Here is a 21,425-nt window from a genome sequence, read left to right on the forward strand (position 1 = left end):
ATCCTTCTCTTCCTCCTCTTTTTCTTCTTCTTCTTCTTCTTGTTCCTCCCCCCCTTCCCCCTCCTCCTATGTGATTTTCAATGTTTTTTCCTCCTCATCCTTCTCTTCCTCCTCCTCTTTTTCTTCCTCTTCTTTCTCCTTCTTCCTCCTCCTCCTCTTTTTCTTCCTCCCCCTCTTCCTCTTCCTCTTCTTTCTCCTCCTCCTCCATCTCTCCTTCCGCCTCCTCTTTCTCTTCCTCTTTTTCTTCCTCTTCCTCTTCTTCTTTCTCCTTCTTCCTCCTCCTCCTCTTTTTCTTCCTCCCCCTCTTCCTCTTCCTCTTCTTTTTCCTCCTCCTCCTCCATCTCTCCTTCCACCTCCTCTTTTTCTTCCTCTTTTTCCTCCATTTTCTCTCCTTTCCCTTTTATCTACATCTCTTCACCCTCCTTCTCCTCCTCCTCCACCTCTTCCTCCTCCTCCTTCTTCTTCCTCCTTCTAATCATCTCTATATGGGTTGACAGGTCCCGGAAGGCAAGGGAAGGCACCTCACAAGACCTCGAGAGAGATGATCAAGACTCCACCACCACCACCAGCAGCATCAAGTCTGTCGAGCATTGTAGTTGAAACCTCAATGTCAGGGCACCCACGCCATCACAAGGGTCTGCCGCTGGTGATGCCGGACCCACCCAATGCCACACAGCCAGTCCACTCCAGTCCAGTCCAGTATCAGGCGTGGGATTGCCTTTGTAACAGCTGTCCGTACCTTTACATACACACAAGGGTTAAATGTTAAACGCTGCCTTCTCACCTGTCAGCTATTTCCAAAGGGTCGCTAAGTAGGTCAGTCAAGTTGTCACAAGTGTTTTCTTAGGTTCATGTTGGTTAGGTACAGAAGAAGGGTTAAACTACTCCTGGAAATGCCCAAAACTCCCATGAAAGCCCTGTTAAATGTGTGTTTCTAGGGTTCAGGGTACAGAAGAAGGGTTAAACTACTCCTGGAAATGCCCAAAACTCCCATGAAAGCCCTGTTAAATGTGTGATTCTAGGGTTCAGGGTACAGAAGAAGGGTTAAACTACTCCTGGAAATGCCCAAAACTCCCATGAAAGCCCTGTTAAATGTGTGTTTCTAGGGTTCAGGGTACAGAAGAAGGGTTAAACTACTGGAAATGCCCAAAACTCCCATGAAAGCCCTGTTAAATGTGTGTTTCTAGGGTTCAGGGTACAGAAGAAGGGTTAAACTACTCCTGGAAATGCCCAAAACTCCCATGAAAGCCCTGTTAAATGTGTGTTTCTAGGGTTCAGGGTACAGAAGAAGGGTTAAACTACTGGAAATGCCCAAAACTCCCATGAAAGCCCTGTTAAATATGTGTTTCTAGGGTTCAGGGTACAGAAGAAGGGTTAAACTACTGGAAATGCCCAAAACTCCCATGAAAGCCCTGTTAAATATGTGTTTCTAGGGTTCAGGGTACAGAAGAAGGGTTAAACTACTGGAAATGCCCAAAACTCCCATGAAAGCCCTGTTAAATGTGTGTTTCTAGGGTTCAGGGTACAGAAGAAGGGTTAAACTACTGGAAATGCCCAAAACTCCCATGAAAGCCCTGTTAAATATGTGTTTCTAGGGTTCAGGGTACAGAAGAAGGGTTAAACTACTGGAAATGCCCAAAACTCCCATGAAAGCCCTGTTAAATATGTGTTTCTAGGGTTCAGGGTACAGAAGAAGGGTTAAACTACTGGAAATGCCCAAAACTCCCATGAAAGCCCTGTTAAATATGTATTTCTAGGGTTCAGGGTACAGAAGAAGGGTCACACTACCACCAGGGCCATCGAACTACCCCTTAAAAATGTGTATTTCTAGGGTTCAGGGTACAGAAGAAGGGTCACACTACCACCAGGGCCATCAAACTACCCCTTAAAAATGTGTTTCTAGGGTTCAGGGTACAGAAGGGTGACTGTACATGCTGGTTATAGTGTTAGAAGTCTCTCTCTCTTTCTCTCTCTCTCTCTCTCTCCATTATTAGCATTTTCTGTTCCACCCTTCTTCCTTATCTTTATCAATTCCTCCTCTTTCTCTTCTTTTCTTTTCCCTTCTCCAATTCTTCTCTCTCTCTCTCTCTCCATTATTAGCATTTTCTGTTCCACCCTTCTTCCTTATCTTTATCAATTCCTCCTCTTTCTCTTTTTCTCTTTTCCCTTCTCTCTCTCTCTCTCTCTCATTCCTTTCCTTCACTCATTTTATATCACTTCTTTCCTCCCATTTTTCATTCCTCTTCCTCCTTTACCACATTCTCTTTCTGTTTCCCCTGTTCTTCACTACATCAATGCTCCTCCTCCTTTTTCTTCCTCATTTTCCTCATCCTGTAGTAATAAAGCAAAGGTTCTCTCGTCACCATTGCCAGATTGTCGTACTCGGAGCATAGTATTTATTGGTTTCTGGCGCCTAACTATTGCCAAGAAACATCAGGAATTAACTATTTTAACGATAATTTCAAGTGAATCTCCTTGTTGGGGTCCACGAGACAGTTTTTGGGTCGGAAGTTGGTAAATATAATAGGCTGAGTGAGACAATCTGGCAAGTTTGTCTCTCATGCCTTACGTGTTTCTTATAGCTAGTAAACAGGTGACAAGAGAGGCAACGAGACATGGCAGAAACCTTACTAAATACCTTCTTTCTGTCCTTCTTATCACTTCTGTCTCTGCTTCTTCTTATAGCAACTCCAAACTTGACTTGTATCTCTAAAGTACAGTTGAAATTATACCTGCACTTTGTTATTTTATGTTTTTATTGATAGAATATACATAGATACATAACATAGCTATACAAATACATCTCCTCCATCTCTCCTTCCACCTCCTCTTTCTCTTCCTCCTCCTCTTTTTCTTCCATTTTCTCTTCTTTCCCTTTTATCTACATCTCTTCACCCGCCTCGTTATTCTCCTCCACCTCTATATGCCTTATGTCCTTGTTATAGCTAGTAAACAGAGGTTGATGAGACAGGCAAGGAGACATGACAGAAACCTTACTGAATGCCTTCTTTCTGTCCCTCTAATCACTTCTGTCTCTGCTTCTTCTTATAGATAGTAAACAGAGGTGACCAGACATGACAGAAACCTTACTGAATCACTTCTGTCTCTGCTTCTTCTTATAGATTGTAAACAGAGGTGACAAGACATGACATAAACCTTACTAAATACCTTCTTTCTGCCCTAATCACTTCTGTCTCTGCTTCTTCTTATAGATAGTAAACAGAGGTGACCAGACATGACAGAAACCTTACTGAATGCCTTCTTTCTGTCCTTCTAATCACTTCTGTCTCTGCTTCTTCTTATAGATAGTAAACAGAGGTGACCAGACATGACATAAACCTTACTAAATACCTTCTTTCTGCCCTAATCACTTCTGTCTCCGCTTCTTCTTATAGATAGTAAACAGAGGTGACCAGACATGACAGAAACATTACTGAATACCTTCTTTCTGTCCTAATCACTTCTGTCTTTGCTTCTTCTTATAGATTGTAAACAGAGGTGACAAGACATGACAGAAACCTTACTAAATACCTTCTTTCTGCCCTAATCACTTCTGTCTCTGCTTCTTCTTATAGATAGTAAACAGAGGTGACCAGACATGACAGAAACATTACTGAATACCTTCTTTCTGTCCTAATCACTTCTGTCTTTGCTTCTTCTTATAGATAGTAAACAGAGGTGACAAGACATGACAGAAACCTTACTAAATACCTTCTTTCTGTCCTTCTAATCACTTCTGTCTCTGCTTTTTCTTATAGCAACTCCAAACTTGACTTGTATCTCTAAAGTACAGTTAAAATTATACCTGCACTTTGTTATTTTATGTTTTTTATTGATAGAATATACATAGATACATACATATATATACACATACATCTCCTCCATCTCTCCTTCCACCTCCTCTTTCTCTTCCTCTTCCTCTTCCTTTTTCTTCCATTTTCTCTACTTTCCCTTTTATCTACATCTCTTCACCCTCCTCATTATTCTCCTTCATCTCTTCCTCCTCCTCTATATGCCTTATGTCTTTCTTATAGCTAATAAACAGAGGTGACCAGACAGGCAACGAGACATGACAGAAACCTTACTGAATACCTTCTTTCTGTCCCTCTTATCACTTCTGTCTCTGCTTCTTCTTATAGCAACTCCAAACTTGACTTGTATCTCTAAAGTACGGTTGAAATTATACCTGCACTTTGTTATTTTATGTTTTTATTGATAGAATATACATAGATACATACATATATATACACATACATATATATTGGGGCAAGGGGAAGGGGGATACAGCACTTGTCAACAAGCCTCGGCGCCCTCGTCAAACCACCTGTGGCAAATTTAAATGAGTGTGTTTCTGTGTGTTCTGTGCGCGCCAGGATACTGACATACTTACGTGATGTCAGGCTATCCCCAAGGCCCAAGCCACCAGCGAGTCAGTATGTCAGTTCACTATGGGCATTCACAGAGGGTGGACGTGTGTTACGCTTGCACACAGCAGCGGCAACACACATCTACTCTCTATGAACACCCACAGGTAATTGACGTACTGGTTCGCTGGTGGCTTGGGGATGGCAACGTGACATCGTGTAAGCGCTTAAACGTAAAAGCTTGCACAAAATACATGGACACACTCGTGATAATTTGCCATAGTTCCTCGCTGGTTTGACAAGCGCTGTATATATGTGACTGTGTGGTATATAAAACATCCTGTGTGGGTGACATCCTGTGTGTTCCTGTGTGCTGTGAGTGAGAGAGAGAGAGAGAGAGAGAGAGAGAGAGAGAGAGAGAGAGAGAGAGAGAGAGAGAGAGAGAGAGAGAGAGAGAGAGAGAGAGAGAGAGTCCTGTATATGCCTGTGGGGTCTATATTCCTGTGGAGAGAGACAGAGAGAAGGAGAGAGAGACGGTGGTTTGACGAGTGCTGTATATATGTGACTGTGTGGTATATAAAACATCCTGTGTGAGTGACATCCTGTGTGTTCCTGTGTGCTGTGAGAGAGAGAGAGAGTCCTGTATATGCCTGTGGGGTCTATATTCCTGTGGAGAGAGAGATGGTGGTTTGACGAGTGCTGTATATATGTGACTGGGGTATGCGACTGTGTGGTATATAAAACATACTGTGTGGGTGACATCCTGTGTGTTCCTGTGTGCTGTGAGAGAGAGAGAACGTGACCTGTATATTCCTGTGGAGAGAGAGAGGGAAGGAGAGAGAGACGGTGGTTTAACGAGTGTTGTATATATGTGACTGGGGTATGTGACTGTGTTGTATATATGTGACTGGGGTATGTGACTGTGTTGGAAAGGGAGATAAGGAGGAAAAGGAAGGAGAGAGAGAGAGAGTGTCCTGTATATGCCTGTGGGGTCTACATTCCTGTGGAGAGAGAGAGACGGTGGCTTGACAAGTGCTGTATATATGTGACTGTGTAGTATATAAATCATACTGTGTGGGTGACATCCTGTGTGTTCCTGTGTGCTGTGAGAGAGAGAGTGTGTCCTGTATATGCCTGTGGGGTCTATGTTCCTGTGGAGAGAGAGAAAGGGAAGGAGAGAGAGACAGTGGTTTGACGAGTGCTGTATATATGTGACTGTGTGGTATATAAAACATACTGTGTGGGTGACATCCTGTGTGTTCCTGTGTGCTATGAGAAAGAGAGAGAGTGTGTCCTGTATATGCCTGTGGGGTCTATATTCCTGTGAAGAGAGAGAGAGAGAGAGAGAGAGAGAGAGAGAGGGAAGGAGAGAGAGACGGTGGTTTGACGAGTGCTGTATATATGTGACTTGGGCATGTGACTGTGTGGTATATAAAACATACTGTGTGGGTGACATCGTGTGTGCTGTGAGAGAGAGAGAGAGAGTCCTGTGGGGTCAATATTCCTGTGGAGAGAGAGAGAGACGCTGGTTTGACGAATGCTGTATATATGTAACTGGGAATATGTGACTGTGTGGTATATAAAACATACTGTGTGGGTGACATCCTGTGTGTTCCTGTGTGCTGTGAGAGAGAGAGAGAGAGACCTGTATATGCCTGTGGGGTCTATATTCCTGTGGAGAGAGAGAGAGGGAAGGAGAGAGAGACGCTGGTTTGACGAGTGCTGTATATATGTGACTGGGGTATGTGACTGTGTGGTATATAAAACATACTGTGTGGGTGACATCCTGTGCGTTCCTGTGTGCTGTGAGAGAGAGAGAGAGAGAGAGAGAGAGAGAGAGAGAGTCCTGTATATGCCTGTGGGGTCTATATTCCTGTGGAGAGAGAGAGACGGTGGTTTGACAAGTGCTGTATATATGTGACTGGGGTATGTGACTGTGTGGTATATAAAACATACTGTGTGGGTGACATCCTGTGTGTTCCTGTGCTGTGAGAAAGAGAGAGAGAGAGAGAGAGAGAGAGAGAGAGAGAGAGAGAGAGAGAGTCCTGTATATGCCTATGGGATCTATATTCCTGTGGAGAGAGAGAGACGGTGGTTTGACAAGTGCTGTATATATTTGACTGGGGTATGTGATTGTGTGGTATATAAAACATATTGTGTGTGTGACATAGTGTGTTCCTGTGTGAGAGAGAGAGAGAGAGAGAGAGAGAGAGAGAGAGAGAGAGAGAGAGAGAGAGAGTCATTTTTATGGCTATGGGATCTATATTCCTGTTGAGAGAGAGGGAAGGAGAGAGACGGTTGTTTGACAAGTGCAGTATATATGTGACTGGGGTATGTGACTGTGTGGTATATAAAACATACTGTGTGGGTGACATCCTGTGTGTTCCTGTGTGCTGTGAGAGAGAGAGAGAGAGAGAGAGAGAGAGAGAGAGAGAGAGAGAGAGAGAGAGAGAGAGAGAGAGAGTCCTGTTTATGCCTATGGGATCTATATTCCTGTGGAGAGAGAGAGACGGTGCTTTGACGAGTGCTGTATATATTTGACTGGGGTATGTGATTGTGTGGTATATAAAACATACTGTGTGGGTGACATCCTGTGTGTTCCTGTGAGAGAGAGAGAGAGAGAGAGAGAGAGAGAGAGAGAGAGAGAGAGAGAGAGAGTCCTGTTTATGCCTATGGGATCTATATTCCTGTGGAGAGAGAGAGACGGTGGTTTGACAAGTGCTGTATATATTTGACTGGGGTATGTGACTGTGTGGTATATAAAACATACTGTGTGGGTGACATCCTGTGTGTTCCTGTGTGCTGTGAGAGAGAGAGAGAGAGAGAGAGAGAGAGAGAGAGAGAGTCCTTTATATGCCTATGGGGTCTATATTCCTGTGGAGAGAGAGGGAAGGAGAGAGAGAGACGCTGATTTGACGAGTGCTGTATATATGTGACTGTGTGGTATATAAAACATATTGTGTGGGTGACATCCTGTGTTTTCCTGTGTGCCGTGTGAGAGAGAGAGAGAGAGAGAGAGAGAGAGAGAGAGAGAGAGTCCTGTATATGCCTATGGGGTCTATATTCCTGTGGAGAGAGAGAGAGATACTGGTTTGACGAGTGCTGTATATATGTGACTATGGTATGTGACTGTGTGGTATATAAAACATACTATGTGGGGGAGACCAGACCAACTGAGGCGGTGTTCCTTCCTGGAGGTGACTGCGGCAATGGAGGTGCTGGTGGTGGTGGTGGTGGTGAATTCTGCAAGAGATGGAAGATATCATATTTCTTGCAGTACATACATATTTCATCCCAAAGCTACAGGCTGTGGGCTCCCTGTAATAACACTGTATAATGCAGATACACCCACTATGCATCTTACAGGGTTGGTAAAAATCATACTTCTTTATATATATGTAAAACAGAATAATTTACAGCAGGCACGGCTACAACGGGTCTTCACAAGGACCTAAAAATATAACCCCGGAGCAGGACAAGCCACAACAGCCCTTGCTAATGAGACTTTCCATACAACAAAGTGAGGTCATTCTTTGTTGATTTATACCATACGGTGCTGGCTATCATGTGTTTGAAGATACCCTTACTTAACCTAACGTGACCTATCAAAACCAAAACAGTTACTATAGGTCTTGACTCAGAAAATTCATATATGCTTAAACGGCGCCATGTGGATACAGGGCGACTGGTTTGTTTATGTTGTGGATGTGGGCGACCGGGACAGGATCCTCGTACACCAAGCCACCGCTCATAAACCAAGACATTTTCAGTGATTTTCTTTTGCTCGTAAATCAAAACGCTCGTAAACTAAGCCACTCGTAAACTGAGGCATAACTGTGTATTTGAACCCTGTGTTAACTTCAAGTTTGTGACACACTGGATTGATGGTTTTAAGTTGGATCCACTTATGAGGTCACTCGCTGAGGTCTCTTCCCTCCCCTTTAACCCCTTGACTGCGGATTTCCTACCGGAAGACATCACCAAGCTAGAGGAATGGATCAAAAAGTGGCTGCTACAATTCAATGAAGAAAAATGTAAAGTCCTGCACCTTGGGAGGGGATATCCAGCACACCAATACCACATGGGAAACACTCCACTATCCACCACAGAGGCAGAGAAAGACCTGGGAGTATATGTTACCATGCTACCAGTGAAGGGATATCCAGCACACCAATACCACATGGGAAACACTCCACTATCCACCACAGAGGCTGAGAAAGACCTGGGAGTGTATGTTACCAGGTTACCAGTGAAGGGATATCCAGCACACCAATACCACATGGGAAACACTCCACTATCCACCACAGAGGCTGAGAAAGACCTGGGAGTGTATGTTACCAGGCTACCAGTGAAGGGATATCCAGCACACCAATACCACATGGGAAACACTCCACTATCCACCACAGAGGCAGAGAAAGACTTGGGAGTGTATGTTACCAGGCTACCAGTGAAGGGATATCGAGCACACCAATACCACATGGGAAACACTCCACTATCCACCACAGAGGCAGAGAGAGACCTGGGAGTATATGTTATCAGGCTACCAGTGAAGGGATATCCAGCACACCAATACCACATGGGAAACACTCCACTGTCCACCACAGAGGCAGAGAAAGACCTGGGAGTATATGTTATCAGGCTACCAGTGAAGGGATATCCAGCACACCAATGGGAAACACTCCACTATCCACCACAGAGGCAGAGAAAGATCTGGGAGTATATGTTATCAGGCTACCAGTGAAGGGATATCCAGCACACCAATGGGAAACACTCCACTATCCACCACAGAGGCAGAGAAAGAGAGAAAGACTGGGAGCATAGGGCAGCTACAGTGAAGGGATATCCAGCACACCAATGGGAAACACTCCACTATCCACCACAGAGGCAGAGAAAGACCTGGGAGTGTATGTTACCAGGCTACCAGTGAAAGCCAAATTCGTTCCAATCGCAGCGGACGGGTTAACAAACTCCTGCAAATTGTATATAATAATAGTCATTACCTATGCATATACCTGGAACTAATTCTACGTGGTAATAAATAAACGTTAATTCCAGATGCATTTAGACAATCGTTAAGCGCCAAAACAACGATATAACGATTAACTACAGGAGGGAGCAATGTATCATAGGCCTACATGAAAATAATTGTCCTCCTCAGCCTATTAGCATATTTATTTTATTTTTTATTATTTATTTTTATTATTCTTTTTTTTCCTTACCTTTCTTTCTTTCTTTCTTTCTAAATCTATGAAGAGAGAGAGAGAGAGAGAGAATGAGGAGTTGGAGGAAACGAAGAGAAAAATGCACACACACACACACACACATACACACACACACACACACACAGGCACACGCATACGCTCCCCCCCCCCTTCCCCTATCTAACACAATTAATAAGCAAACCCACACGACTAACCCCCACCACTGCTACACTACTGGATGTAATAATAACCAATAACCCTGACCTCACATTACACAGTGACGTAATCCCTAACCCTATCGCTGATCACGAGCTTATCACAGCCACAGTCAATATGAAAAAGCCAAAACGAATACCAGTTATAAAAACATTCAGAGACTTAAAAGTTATATGATAAAGATAAATTCTGCGAAAGCCTGCTAAACAGCGTCACCGAACTGAATCAAATATTAAACACGGATAATGTTAATGACCAAGTGAGCATACCAACTTCAGAGTTCACCAGATGCTTAGACAACCTTGCTCCAATGGTAACACGTGAAATAAAACGACCCCCTGCTCCCTGGATCAATAATGAAATTAATGAATGTATAAATCTCAGAAATACAACACAACGTAACCTCAAAAACAACAGAAAAGATAAAATACTACAAGATAGGTACAGATACCTGAAGAAACGTGTAAAAACCCTAATTAATATACCCAAAAATAATTACTATCAGTCCCAACTCAAAGATTGCAAAGGTAATACGTCTGCCACCTGGAAAGTTGTAAAAGAATTAGTTCCCAATAAAAAGAACAGCTCAAACAATCAAATACCAGGCAGCTCAGAAACTTTGTGTGAAGATTTTAATACTTTTTTTGCTAACGTGGGAAAAAAACCCACATACGAAAAGACACAATCTACGCTATTAAACATACAAAACAGTCCCCCAGTGGAAAATGCCATACACGACAGACACCTCGCAGACCACACACACGAAGAAAACGGAACACTCTTTCGCCCCACACCCACAGACACTGACACACTCATCTTAACGATAAAGAGCTTGCACGAAACAAAATCATTTGGATCCGATGGTATTCCTCTTCGTTTCCTTAAGGACTCTCTCTTCACTACCGCATATTACTTGACTCAAATAATAAACACTTCTTTCTTCTTTCCTACACAGTGGAAAAACGCTGTAGTTACCCCCCTCTATAAAGCTGGCGACGTGAGTAATGCCAGTAATTATCGCCCAATATCCCTATTACCTATCTTCTTTAAAGTTATAGAAAAAATAGTTGCAAACCAATTAACTAAATACCTTGAAAATAACAAACACTTGTCCGACACTCAGCATGGCTTTTGCCCCCGCCTCTCAACCAGCACTGCACTCACGGCCGTCACCAATAAACTATATGACAATATGGACACCAAGCAATTATCGCTGCTTACACTTTGTGACCTATCAAAAGCATTTGATAGTGTTAGCCATAAGATTCTCCTCCACAAACTCTCAAATGTTAAAGTAGACATATTTTGGTTCAAAGACTACTTATCGAACAGAACACAGACAGTACGCCAACAAAACCATCTCTCCACAAAGGCAAACCTACAATATGGCGTTCCACAAGGCTCCATTTTAGGGCCTATATTATTTACACTCTATGTAAACGACATGCATGAAAACTTCAACGACTGCACACTGATACAATATGCAGACGACGCACAATTTCTCCATAGTGGGCCACTGAAGGATATAAATCTACTAGTGAGAAAAGTTGAAACCACCCTAAGCAAAGCCATGGTGTACTTTAATAAAAATGGTCTAATGTTAAACACCCAGAAAACCCAATGTATATTTATAGGATGCAGACAACTAACATCAAGAATACCTGATAACGCAACCATTCTCTTCCAGGATAGTAAGATCGAACCCTCAAACAATGTAAAGAATTTAGGATTGTATATAGACCAATATTTAGTGTTTGATCACCATATAACCGAAATCAGTAAGAAAACCTTAGGAACACTTATGTATGCAAATAGAATAAAACATGTTTTGATAAACCCACAAGGCAGCTTATGGTAGAATCACTAGTATTAAGTATACTAAACTATTGTAATACTATATGGGGGACAACTAACAATACGCTGCTAACTAAAGTACAGAAACAACAGAACTTCGGTGCCAAAATCATAGAAGGGAAGGCCCAGAAATATGATCATGTAACTCCGATAATGAAGGAACTCAATTGGCTCAATGTTTCACAACAAATAACCTTTGACACAGCAGTGAATATATATAAACATCTACACGGTCACTACCCTGAATATCTAATGCCTCTCCCCTCTGTAAACAGCATCACCAACAGCACAACACGCCAGCAGGGTGATCTGTATGTACCAAGAACACACACAGACACAGGAGCCAGACAACTTTCTGTACACGGGCCTAAACTTTGGAACTCCCTGCCAACACATATAAGCACTGCCCACACCTTGCATAAATTCAAATATATTCTGAAAGAGTTCTTACTTAATCAAAACTGAAACAACTGATGAATAACTAATTATTTCATTGCAATAACCTATGTACTTTTTATGTATTTGGATGTAAGAATAACCACTTCTGGTGGAAATAAAATTATTATTATTATTATTATCTCTCTCTCTCTCTCTCTCTCTCTTGATAGATAGATATAATGTACTACAGTATACAGCCACACCCATGCCACACCCCCAATATCGACACTATGGAACCTTATGTGTTAATTCAATAAAGAGTCAAAATAATGTATGTGTTTGTGTGCTGGGGGAGGTAAAGTTATTAAGAGGGAAAAAGACAGAATTGACAGAGGAAGACCAACTGGAACAAGGGACAAGAAACTATGTAAGAGAATGGGGCTAAAAAAATTGAATGGTATGAAGGAGAGGGAGGACACAGAGAGGAGAGAGAAGAGATGATGAAGAAGAAGAAGAAGAAGAAGAAGAAAGAGAGAGAGAGAGAGAGAGAGAGAGAGAGAGAGAGAGAGAGAGAGAGAGAGAGAGAGAGAGAGAGAGAGAGAGAGAGAGAGAGAGAGAGAGAGAGAGAGAGAGAGAGAGAGAGAGAGAGAGAGAGAGAGAGAGAGAAGAGAAGAGAGGAAAGGGAGGAGAGGGAGGGGAAGAGGGAGAAGAGGAGAGAAGAGAGGACGAGAGGAGAGGAGGAGGAGACAGAGAGGAGAGAGAAGAGATGAAGAAGAAGAAGAAAGAAGGAGAGAGAGAGAGAGAGAGAGAGAGAGAGAGAGAGAGAGAGAGAGAGAGAGAGAGAGAGAGAGAGAGAGAGAGAGAGAGAGAGAGAGAGAGAGAGAGAGAGAGAGAGAGAGAGAGAGAGAGAGAGAGAGAGAGAGAGAGAGAGAGAGAGAGAGAGAGAGAGAGAGAGAGAGAGAGAGAGAGAGAGAGAGAGAGAGAGAGAGAGAGAGAGAGAGAGAGAGAGAGAGAGAGAGAGAGAGAGGGAGAGAGAGAGAGAGAGAGAGAGCGAGAGAGAGAGAGCGAGAGAGTGAGAGAGAGAGAAGAGAGAGAGAGAGAGAGAGAGAAGAGAGAAGAGAGAGAGAGAGAGAGAGAGAGAGAGAGAGAGAGAGAGAGAGAGAGAGAGAGAGAGAGAGAGAGAGAGAGAGAGAGAGAGAGAGAGAGAGAGAGAGAGAGAGAGAGAGAGAGAGAGAGAGAGAGAGAAGAGAGAAGAGAAGACAAGAAAAGAGAGGAAAGGGAGGAGAGGAGAGGGAGGGGAAGAGAGGAGAGAAGAGAGGAGGAGGAGGAGGAAATACAGAGACTTGTCTGGTAGTGATTTGACCAATGGAGGAGGAAGAGAGATGAGGAGGAGGAGGAGAAGAGGAAGACAAGGAAGAAAAAGTTGAAAGGCATGCAGGAGGAGGAGGAGGAAGAAGAGATGGAGGAGGAGGAGGACTAAGAAGAGGAGGTTAGGAGTGCCATAACACACACACACACACACACACACACACACACACACACACACACACACACACACACACACACTGCTGAAATAAATGACCCAATAAATCCATAATATTAATGCTTTCAGTTACAATCCCAAGCAAGCACTTATCTATGGCCTGTTACAAGCTCTCTCTTGCTAAGTAAATATGCCTGGAATTGACCTCAAGGGAATGAATGGACGAGGGGAGGGAGTTTGAAGACACCCTAAACTTAACTTAAAATAACCTAACATAAACAAAACAGTCACTATAGGTCTTGACAGAAAGTTCATGGTTCTAGGGTGATTCGTCCCCAGGTGAAATGTCCCGGTTGATTCATCCCCGGGGTATTCATCCCTGGAGGATTCGAACCCTTGGGATATTTGTCCCTTGGGGTGATTCGTTCCATTGGCTGTATTTTTGTTGCGTTAGATACAAAACTCCATTACTACAACAAGATCAGACCATCAATGGATTTGTGTGTGTGTGTGTGTGTGTGTGTGTGTGTGTGTGTGTGTGTGTGTGTGTGTGTTGTTGGAATCAAGGTTTGATACATCAGGTTGTTAGCTTGACTACTGTTCATTGGTTGGATTTTCTGTTTTCACTTTTCAGTACGTGGAGCACCACAGTCAGAGCAACATACCGCACACAATCCTATCAAGCCATGGCAGGGAAAAGCTTGTTGATGATCTTAAACGCTGATGGAACCAAGCAACACTCAAGAATCCTCTCGTGCTTTGGTGGCTAACGTTTTGTCAAAATTGGATGAACATTCACTGGCTCATGTGCCGTCCACGTCTGCTATGAGCCGCTACGTGTGGCCGTGGCGACGGGACGCTCAACAAGCTCCTCCAATTCCCCAGACTCGCACTGGCCATGTTATTCCTGAAGACTACACCAAGTTAGAGTCGGGTGAGATGTTTTTGCAGCATGATTCTGGCATTGAGGATGAGAATCATATTCTTGTCTTTGCCTCTGCTCAGGGGTTGAGGGATCTTGTCCGCTATAAGAGTTGGGGTTTTGAGGGAACCTTCAAATGTTGTCCCAAAATCTTTGCGCAGCTCTTTACCGTTCATGGTCAAGACGGAACATTTAGTGTTCCTCGAGTCTTTGCACGGCTTCCTAGCGAGACTGAAGAAACATACACTCGGGTTTTCTCCATTCTCAAGGATCTGCAACCTGAACTGAATCCTCAAGATGTGATGATAGATTTTGAAATGGCTTCTTACAACGCCTTTATTGCCTCTTTCGGTTATGCTTCAGTAACTTTTTGTCTTTTCCACTTAAGCCAAAACATTCACATAAAACTAGTGGACTGCAATGATAGGCAAAGGCACCGTCGTGAGGATGAGCAGGCTTTGAAAACACCTTGGTTTCCCTGCTTCAGCTTTCCTGCCAATACACGATGTAGTGGCTGGTTTTGAAGAGCTTGTTGATGATTTCCCTCAAGAATTTATTGATTACTTTGCTGTAAATTACATTGGTTCAGAGAGAGGTCGTGGTCAGAACCGCAGGAGAATGGTTCCCAGGTTTAAGATTGCTGATTGGAATATGCGTGACAGAGCCTTCAAGAAAAACCTCACACCAACAACAACTTGGAGGGCTTCCATAATGCCCTTCAAAGTTCTGTAACGCAACCCAACCTAACCTTTGGTGTCTTATCAAAGGACTGAAAAAGGAAGTTCTTGCAAATGGGAAAAGGATTAAGTGTGAACAGTCTGAATCAGTATGTAAGCCAACAACTGTTACTAAGAACATCAAAACTCATTGAAAAATATGATCCCAATGAAAAGATTCACTTCCTCTGTGCCGTAGCTCATAATTTAAAGTTATTTTAGATATTCTAGTAGTCCTCTTCTGAGTAGTAATGGAGTTTCCTAACTAACACGACGAAAATACAGCCAAGGGAACGAATCACCCTAGGGGACCAATCCTCCAGGGATGAATAACCCAGGGGTGAATCAACCGGGACATTTCACCCGGGGACGAATCACCCTCGCACCAAAGTTCATATATGCTTCCTTACTAATCAGGCTTTCTATACATCTAGGTGAGGTCATTTTTTGTTGATTTATACCATAAGGCAGAGGAGTCCCTTGATAGAGAGAGTACCAACACAGGCAGCCCTGGGTACAAGGCTGCTGGCCGCTTTATTGGCCCATCCAGCACCTCACAGACTTGGAACCGAGTTTTTTGTCTTGGGAGGAAGCCACCTCACTGGTCAGGCTTATGCAGTGTGTGCCTTGCTGTCATAACCGCCCTCCCTCTATGGAAATCACTGTGAGAGAGCAACAGCTACAAGGACTGAAGCTGTCCTTCACCTCAGGTCCAGACATCCAAGCTGATGAGGGAAGTTGTCGCCCTTATGGCCAAAATTGTTGCATGTTATCTCTCCTGCAGGGCTCTACTTGTTATAACAGACTCACAATGGATATTTCAGTCTCATCAAGGCCAAAGTCTCATTGACCGTCTCACAGACTGGACGTGTCACAAGATTTTGAATGAACAGAAGGTAGTTTTGGTGCCATGCCTGTATTGGTAAAACTAGAATCATACCCAACTCACTCACACTAATGATTAATACGTATTTTTTTAGATTATATTTGCTAAGCATCACTCTGATAACCATTAACCCTGTCATTGCTAAACGCTTGCAGCAGGCGTTACATGTATTTGCTGGTGGCGCTAAACGCCCGCTGCGACCTCCACCCGCACTCAAATCTCCCGCGTATGAAAGTGTTCCAACACTAATTCTCACAACGCAGGATTGACAATTGAGTGGATTCTTCACTAAATTTGGTGGAAAATCATATCAGCCCAGCGTGGCAAATCTACGGACGAGTAACTGGTGGATGTTCTTGCCCAATTTAGCGGCATTTTTGCAAAGCTTCACCGATCACTGACTGATTCTTTGACCAAATAGTTGTAAATACTGCAGTTGGCAATGCTCCCTTGCCAGAACCTGAAGAAAAGATGTCCGCAGTTCCCTCAATACGGCTGATCATCACGCACGCACCGACGTAAGTGTTAACATTCAACACTCCCTGAATGTGCATGTACGTTCGCAAGAGAGGCATACATAACCGACTCCTATAGATCTGGACCTCCTCTTTCCAATGGTGTTTTTGGTTTTTAGCTGTGATGAATAGTTTTTGAGATACAGAGGTTAAAAAAAGACCCCCAATTGGACTGCCCAACTGCGCCTGAGGGGATAGTCGCGTCCACACTGCGCGCAAGGAAAGGATTAAGTTTAGTGCAAGCAGGTAACGGCAAGGAAGCAGAGTGCCTTTGTGTTGCTGGAGCTTGGGTGGTGTGTCAGCCACGTGCCCTGTGACAAGTATATCAAGGCAGAGTTTATGGCGTTCTGGAGGCAGCGTCCCTCCCAGTAGGCAAGGGTCAGGCGAGGGAGGGAATTGTAGGTAAGAGACAGACTTCCCCAACTGCTGCTGATAATGTTTTACAACGATAAATATTGTTAAATCCATCCATTACAGCAGTGGCACTCAGAGAGAAGCACCCAGACTTAGTGGAAGTCTCTCGGTACCCTCTGAGAGCCACCGCGCGCCGCCTCTCAAGGTCGTCAGCAGCCCGCCTTGACACACGCCTATATCACAGGCTATGTACATTACTGGGGGCCTATACTGAGACAGTGGCTGGTTTTAAGGCTAATAATAATCTCCTGTCACCTTCTTATGGCACATTCCAACAGCTGGTGACCAAATTATGGTTAAGTATGAGGGAGTGATGGTGGGTTGGCAACACTTACTGGTGTAGACACAAACTGCCTTTTATTTAATTTCCCAGAGCTCACTGGCTGCTAGGGGAAGGTGTGCAGGTCTGACACAAGTGATCTAAGTTTCAGTGGATGACCATAGAGTACTGGCTATCATGTGTTTGAAGATACCCTAAACTTAACCTAACATAACTTATCAAAACCAATACAATTACTATAGGTCTTGACTCAGAAAATTCATATATGCTTCCTTGCCAATGAGACTTTCAATACAACAAAGTGAGGTCATTCTTTGTTGATTTATACCATACAGTGCTGACTATCATGTGTTTGAAGATACCCTAAACTTAACCTAACCTAACCTAACAAAACATTAGCGTAAAAAGGGAGACCAAACCAACTGAGGCGGTGTTCCTTTCTGGAGGTGACTGCGGCGATGGAGGTGCTGGTGGTGGTGACGGTGGTGGTGGTGGTGGTGAATTCTGCAAGAGATGGAAGATATCATATTTCTTGCACTACATACATATTTCATCCCAAAGCTACAGGCTGTGGGCTCCCTGTAATAACACTGTATAATGCAGATACACCCACTATGCATCTTACAGGGTTGGTAAAAATCATACTTCTTTATATATATGTAAAACAGAATAATTTACAGCAGGCACGGCTACAACGGGTCTTCACAAGGACCTAAAAATATAACCCCGGAGCAGGACAAGCCACAACAGCCCTTGCTAATGAGACTTTCCATACAACAAAGTGAGGTCATTCTTTGTTGATTTATACCATACGGTGCTGGCTATCATGTGTTTGAAGATACCCTTACTTAACCTAACGTGACCTATCAAAACCAAAACAGTTACTATAGGTCTTGACTCAGAAAATTCATATATGCTTAAACGGCGCCATGTGGATACAGGGCGACTGGTTTGTTTACGGGGGGTCGAGGGGGGCGCAGCCCCCCCGTTAGTAGGTCGTAAAGTTCAGTTGGAGTAGTTTAAATATGCTACCCGACCCTAAGCCCTCTGCGAGCTATTTTACGGCTGCGGCGGCTGCAGCGTCGCCGCGGCCGGCACCAGAGGAGGCGACGCTTTCGTAAACATTATCCCATATTTTCAAGAGTAAAAAAAAGTCCTTGAATTGGATTTTCAAAGCGTTTCCATGACTGTTGAAGATTTGTAGAAAAGATATATGAAGAGATACTGATGTTTCATAAAGTAGATTATGAGATACTGGCACGGACCTAATACGAATCTTTACCGTTTTAAGTTAGATCCACTTATGAGGTCACTCGCTGAGGTCTCTTCCCTCCCCTTTAACCCCTTGACTGCGGATTTCCTACAGTAAGACATCACCAAGTTAAGGAATGGAACAAAAAGTGGTTGCTACAATTCAATGAAGAAAAATGTAAAGTTGTACTGGGTTAGTGCCATGAGAAAACCTAAGGGCTACAGTCCTGTCTGTGTTTATCTTAAGACCCATGATTCAGCTCTGGACACCAGCTGCTCGATATCTCACTGCATTACAGACATTAAGACAGACGAGGCGTTCAGGCTGAGTTTTAGATATATCTTCGAATCATCAGCAAAAATTTTGTACTTGCTGACAGACGTATGCTTAAAGACACCTCTGCCCCATCCTGACCCGAGCTATGATGCCGGCTGGATGCTGTATCTCATCTCACACTTATGATATACGAAAGTCATGCTTACACACTTAAGCCCTGTCCCCTCCTGGCCGTTCCCTTACGTGACAGCATATATGAAGTCCTTGTAGGCCTGTGTGTTGCCGGGAAGTTAGGAGAGACAGCTGACACGGGCCCGCCATGGCTGACACCCTCCCAGCTGATTTTTTCTTCTTCCTCTTCTTTTGACCTCTGTATCTTTGATTGATTGATTGAATCTTTAATCTTTAGCTTACTTTTTACCCTTTTCTTTTTTTGTATTTCTCATTTTTCTTCGGGCATATTCAGCTTACGGTTACATTGGCCAATTTACAACCTCAATATCTGTCCCCAGTAACGAGATGTACGTGTTGATTAAAGTTACCTTTAAAATCTCGCTAATTCCTGACCTCGTGTGTTTTGGCGGTAGTTAATAGTGTCAAAAACCGGTTAATTAGGACCTCAATTTCTGGTTATATTTGCCAATTTCCGAAACTCTCTCCCAGGTCACAATTATAACGAGATATGCCTTTATTAGAGTTACCGTTAAAATGTCGCTAATTCCTGACCTTGTGTGTTTTGGTGGTAATTAATAGTGTATAAAATCGATTAATTAGGACCTCAATTTCTCACTGTACTTGCCAATTTCCGAAACTGTTTCAAGTAAAGTAATCAAGTATAACTAGGTCCCAATTAATAACGAGATGCCTTTATTAGTTACCGTTAAAATGTCGCTAATTCCTGACCTCGTGTGTTTTGGCGGTAGTTAATAGTGTCAAAAACCGGTTAATTAGGACCTCAATTTCTGGTTATACTTGCCAATTTCCGAAACTGTCTCCCAGGTCCCAATTATAATGAGATGCCTTTATTAGAGTTACCGTTAAAATGTCGCTAATTCATAACCTCGATCGTGTGTTTTGGCGGTAGTTAATAGTGTATAAAACCGGTTAATTAGGACCTCAATTTCTCACTGTTCTTGCCAATTTCCGAAACTGTGTCCCAGGTCACAATTATAATGAGATGCCTTTATTAGAGTTACCGTTAAAATGTCGCTAATTCCTGACCTTGTGTGTTTTGGAGGTAGTTAATAGCGTATAAAACCGGTTAATTAGGACCTCAATTTCTGGTTATATTTGCCAATTTCCGAAAATGTGTCCCAGGTCCCAATTATAATGAGATGCCTTTATTAGAGTTACCGATAAAATGTCGCTAATTCATAACCTCGATCGTGTGTTTTGGCGGTAGTTAATAGCGTATAAAACCGGTTAATTAGGACCTCAATTTCTCACTATACTTGCCAATTTCCGAAACTGTGTCCCAGGTCCCAATTATAATGATATGCCTTTATTAGAGTTACCGTTAAAATGTCGCTAATTCCTGACCTTGTGTGTTTTGGCGGTAGTTAATAGCGTATAAAACCGGTTAATTAGGACCTCCATTTCTCATCACATTTGCTAATTTCCGAAACTGTCTCCCAGGTCCCAATTATAATGAGATGCCTTTATTAGAGTTACCGATAAAATGTCGCTAATTCCTGACCTTGAGTGTTTTGGCGGTAGTTATAAGTGTCAAAAACCGGTTAAATAGGACCTCAATTTCTCGCTATACTTGCCAATTTCCGAAACTGTATCCCCCAATAACGACATGTCTTAATAGTTACCGATAAAATGTCGCTAATTCCTGACCTTGAGTGTTTTGGCGGCAGTTATAATAGTGTATAAAACCAGTTAATTAGGACCTCAATTTCTCATCACATTTGCCAATTTCCGAAACGAGATAGAATTTGCCAGATCGCGTCCTATTTATCCTCCGCTATTTACCAATTTTCAACCTTCTACCTACACCCATATATAACGACATTCATTTATCGTTATCAAATGAGTAACCAATAATGACCAACGACACTAAACACCTGTTTTACGTCTTGGCCTATTGCGCCGGTAGGCTTCTTCCCGGTGGGGCCTGATGGTCGGCCCAAGGCTTCTTCCCGGTGGGTCCTTATGGTCGGCCCAGCCCGTTCTGGCGCAGGCGAGTGTTTATAGTGGCGCCATCTTGCATTGGCTCATGCTGCCCTCCCGAAGCTCATCTTTAATCCTAGAATCTAGAGTCCGGGTTGATATAGGTGGTCTTCTGGACAGCATATGGGTAGTTTTAAGCCACTCGGCGGCGGCTGAAAAAACCAAGCTTGGTGGCACCGGTCGGGGATTGAACTCGCGTCCTCCTGAACGCGGGGCCGTCACGCTATCTGTTCAGCCACCGCCTCCCCAATATATTACCAAACAACTGCAAATTGTATATAATAATAGTCATTACCTATGCATATACCTGGAACTAATTCTACGTAATAAATAAACGTTAATTGCGGATGCATTTAGACAATCGCATAAGCGTCAAAACAACGATATAACGAGAGAGAGAGAGAGAGAGAGAGAGAGAGAGAGAGAGAGAGAGAGAGAGAGAGAGAGAGAGAGAGAGAGAGAGAGAGAGAGAGAGAGAGAGAGAAAATGAAGA

At 43.3% G+C, this 21,425-nt stretch overlaps 1 long non-coding RNA gene across 1 annotated transcript; it reads right to left on the reverse strand.

The window, feature by feature from the left end:
* Positions 1-4,779: 4,779 nt before the first annotated feature.
* On the reverse strand, positions 4,780-6,450 carry LOC126991633 (uncharacterized). The gene is made up of 2 exons (XR_007745712.1): positions 6,010-6,450; positions 4,780-4,838 (listed from the first exon to the last, which is right to left on the reverse strand). It is a non-coding gene; the product is annotated as an uncharacterized LOC126991633 (long non-coding RNA).
* Positions 6,451-21,425: the final 14,975 nt, after the last annotated feature.

The sequence above is a fragment of the Eriocheir sinensis genome, chromosome 7 (assembly GCF_024679095.1).
Source record: "Eriocheir sinensis breed Jianghai 21 chromosome 7, ASM2467909v1, whole genome shotgun sequence".
NCBI classification, from domain to species: Eukaryota; Metazoa; Arthropoda; class Malacostraca; order Decapoda; family Varunidae; genus Eriocheir; species Eriocheir sinensis.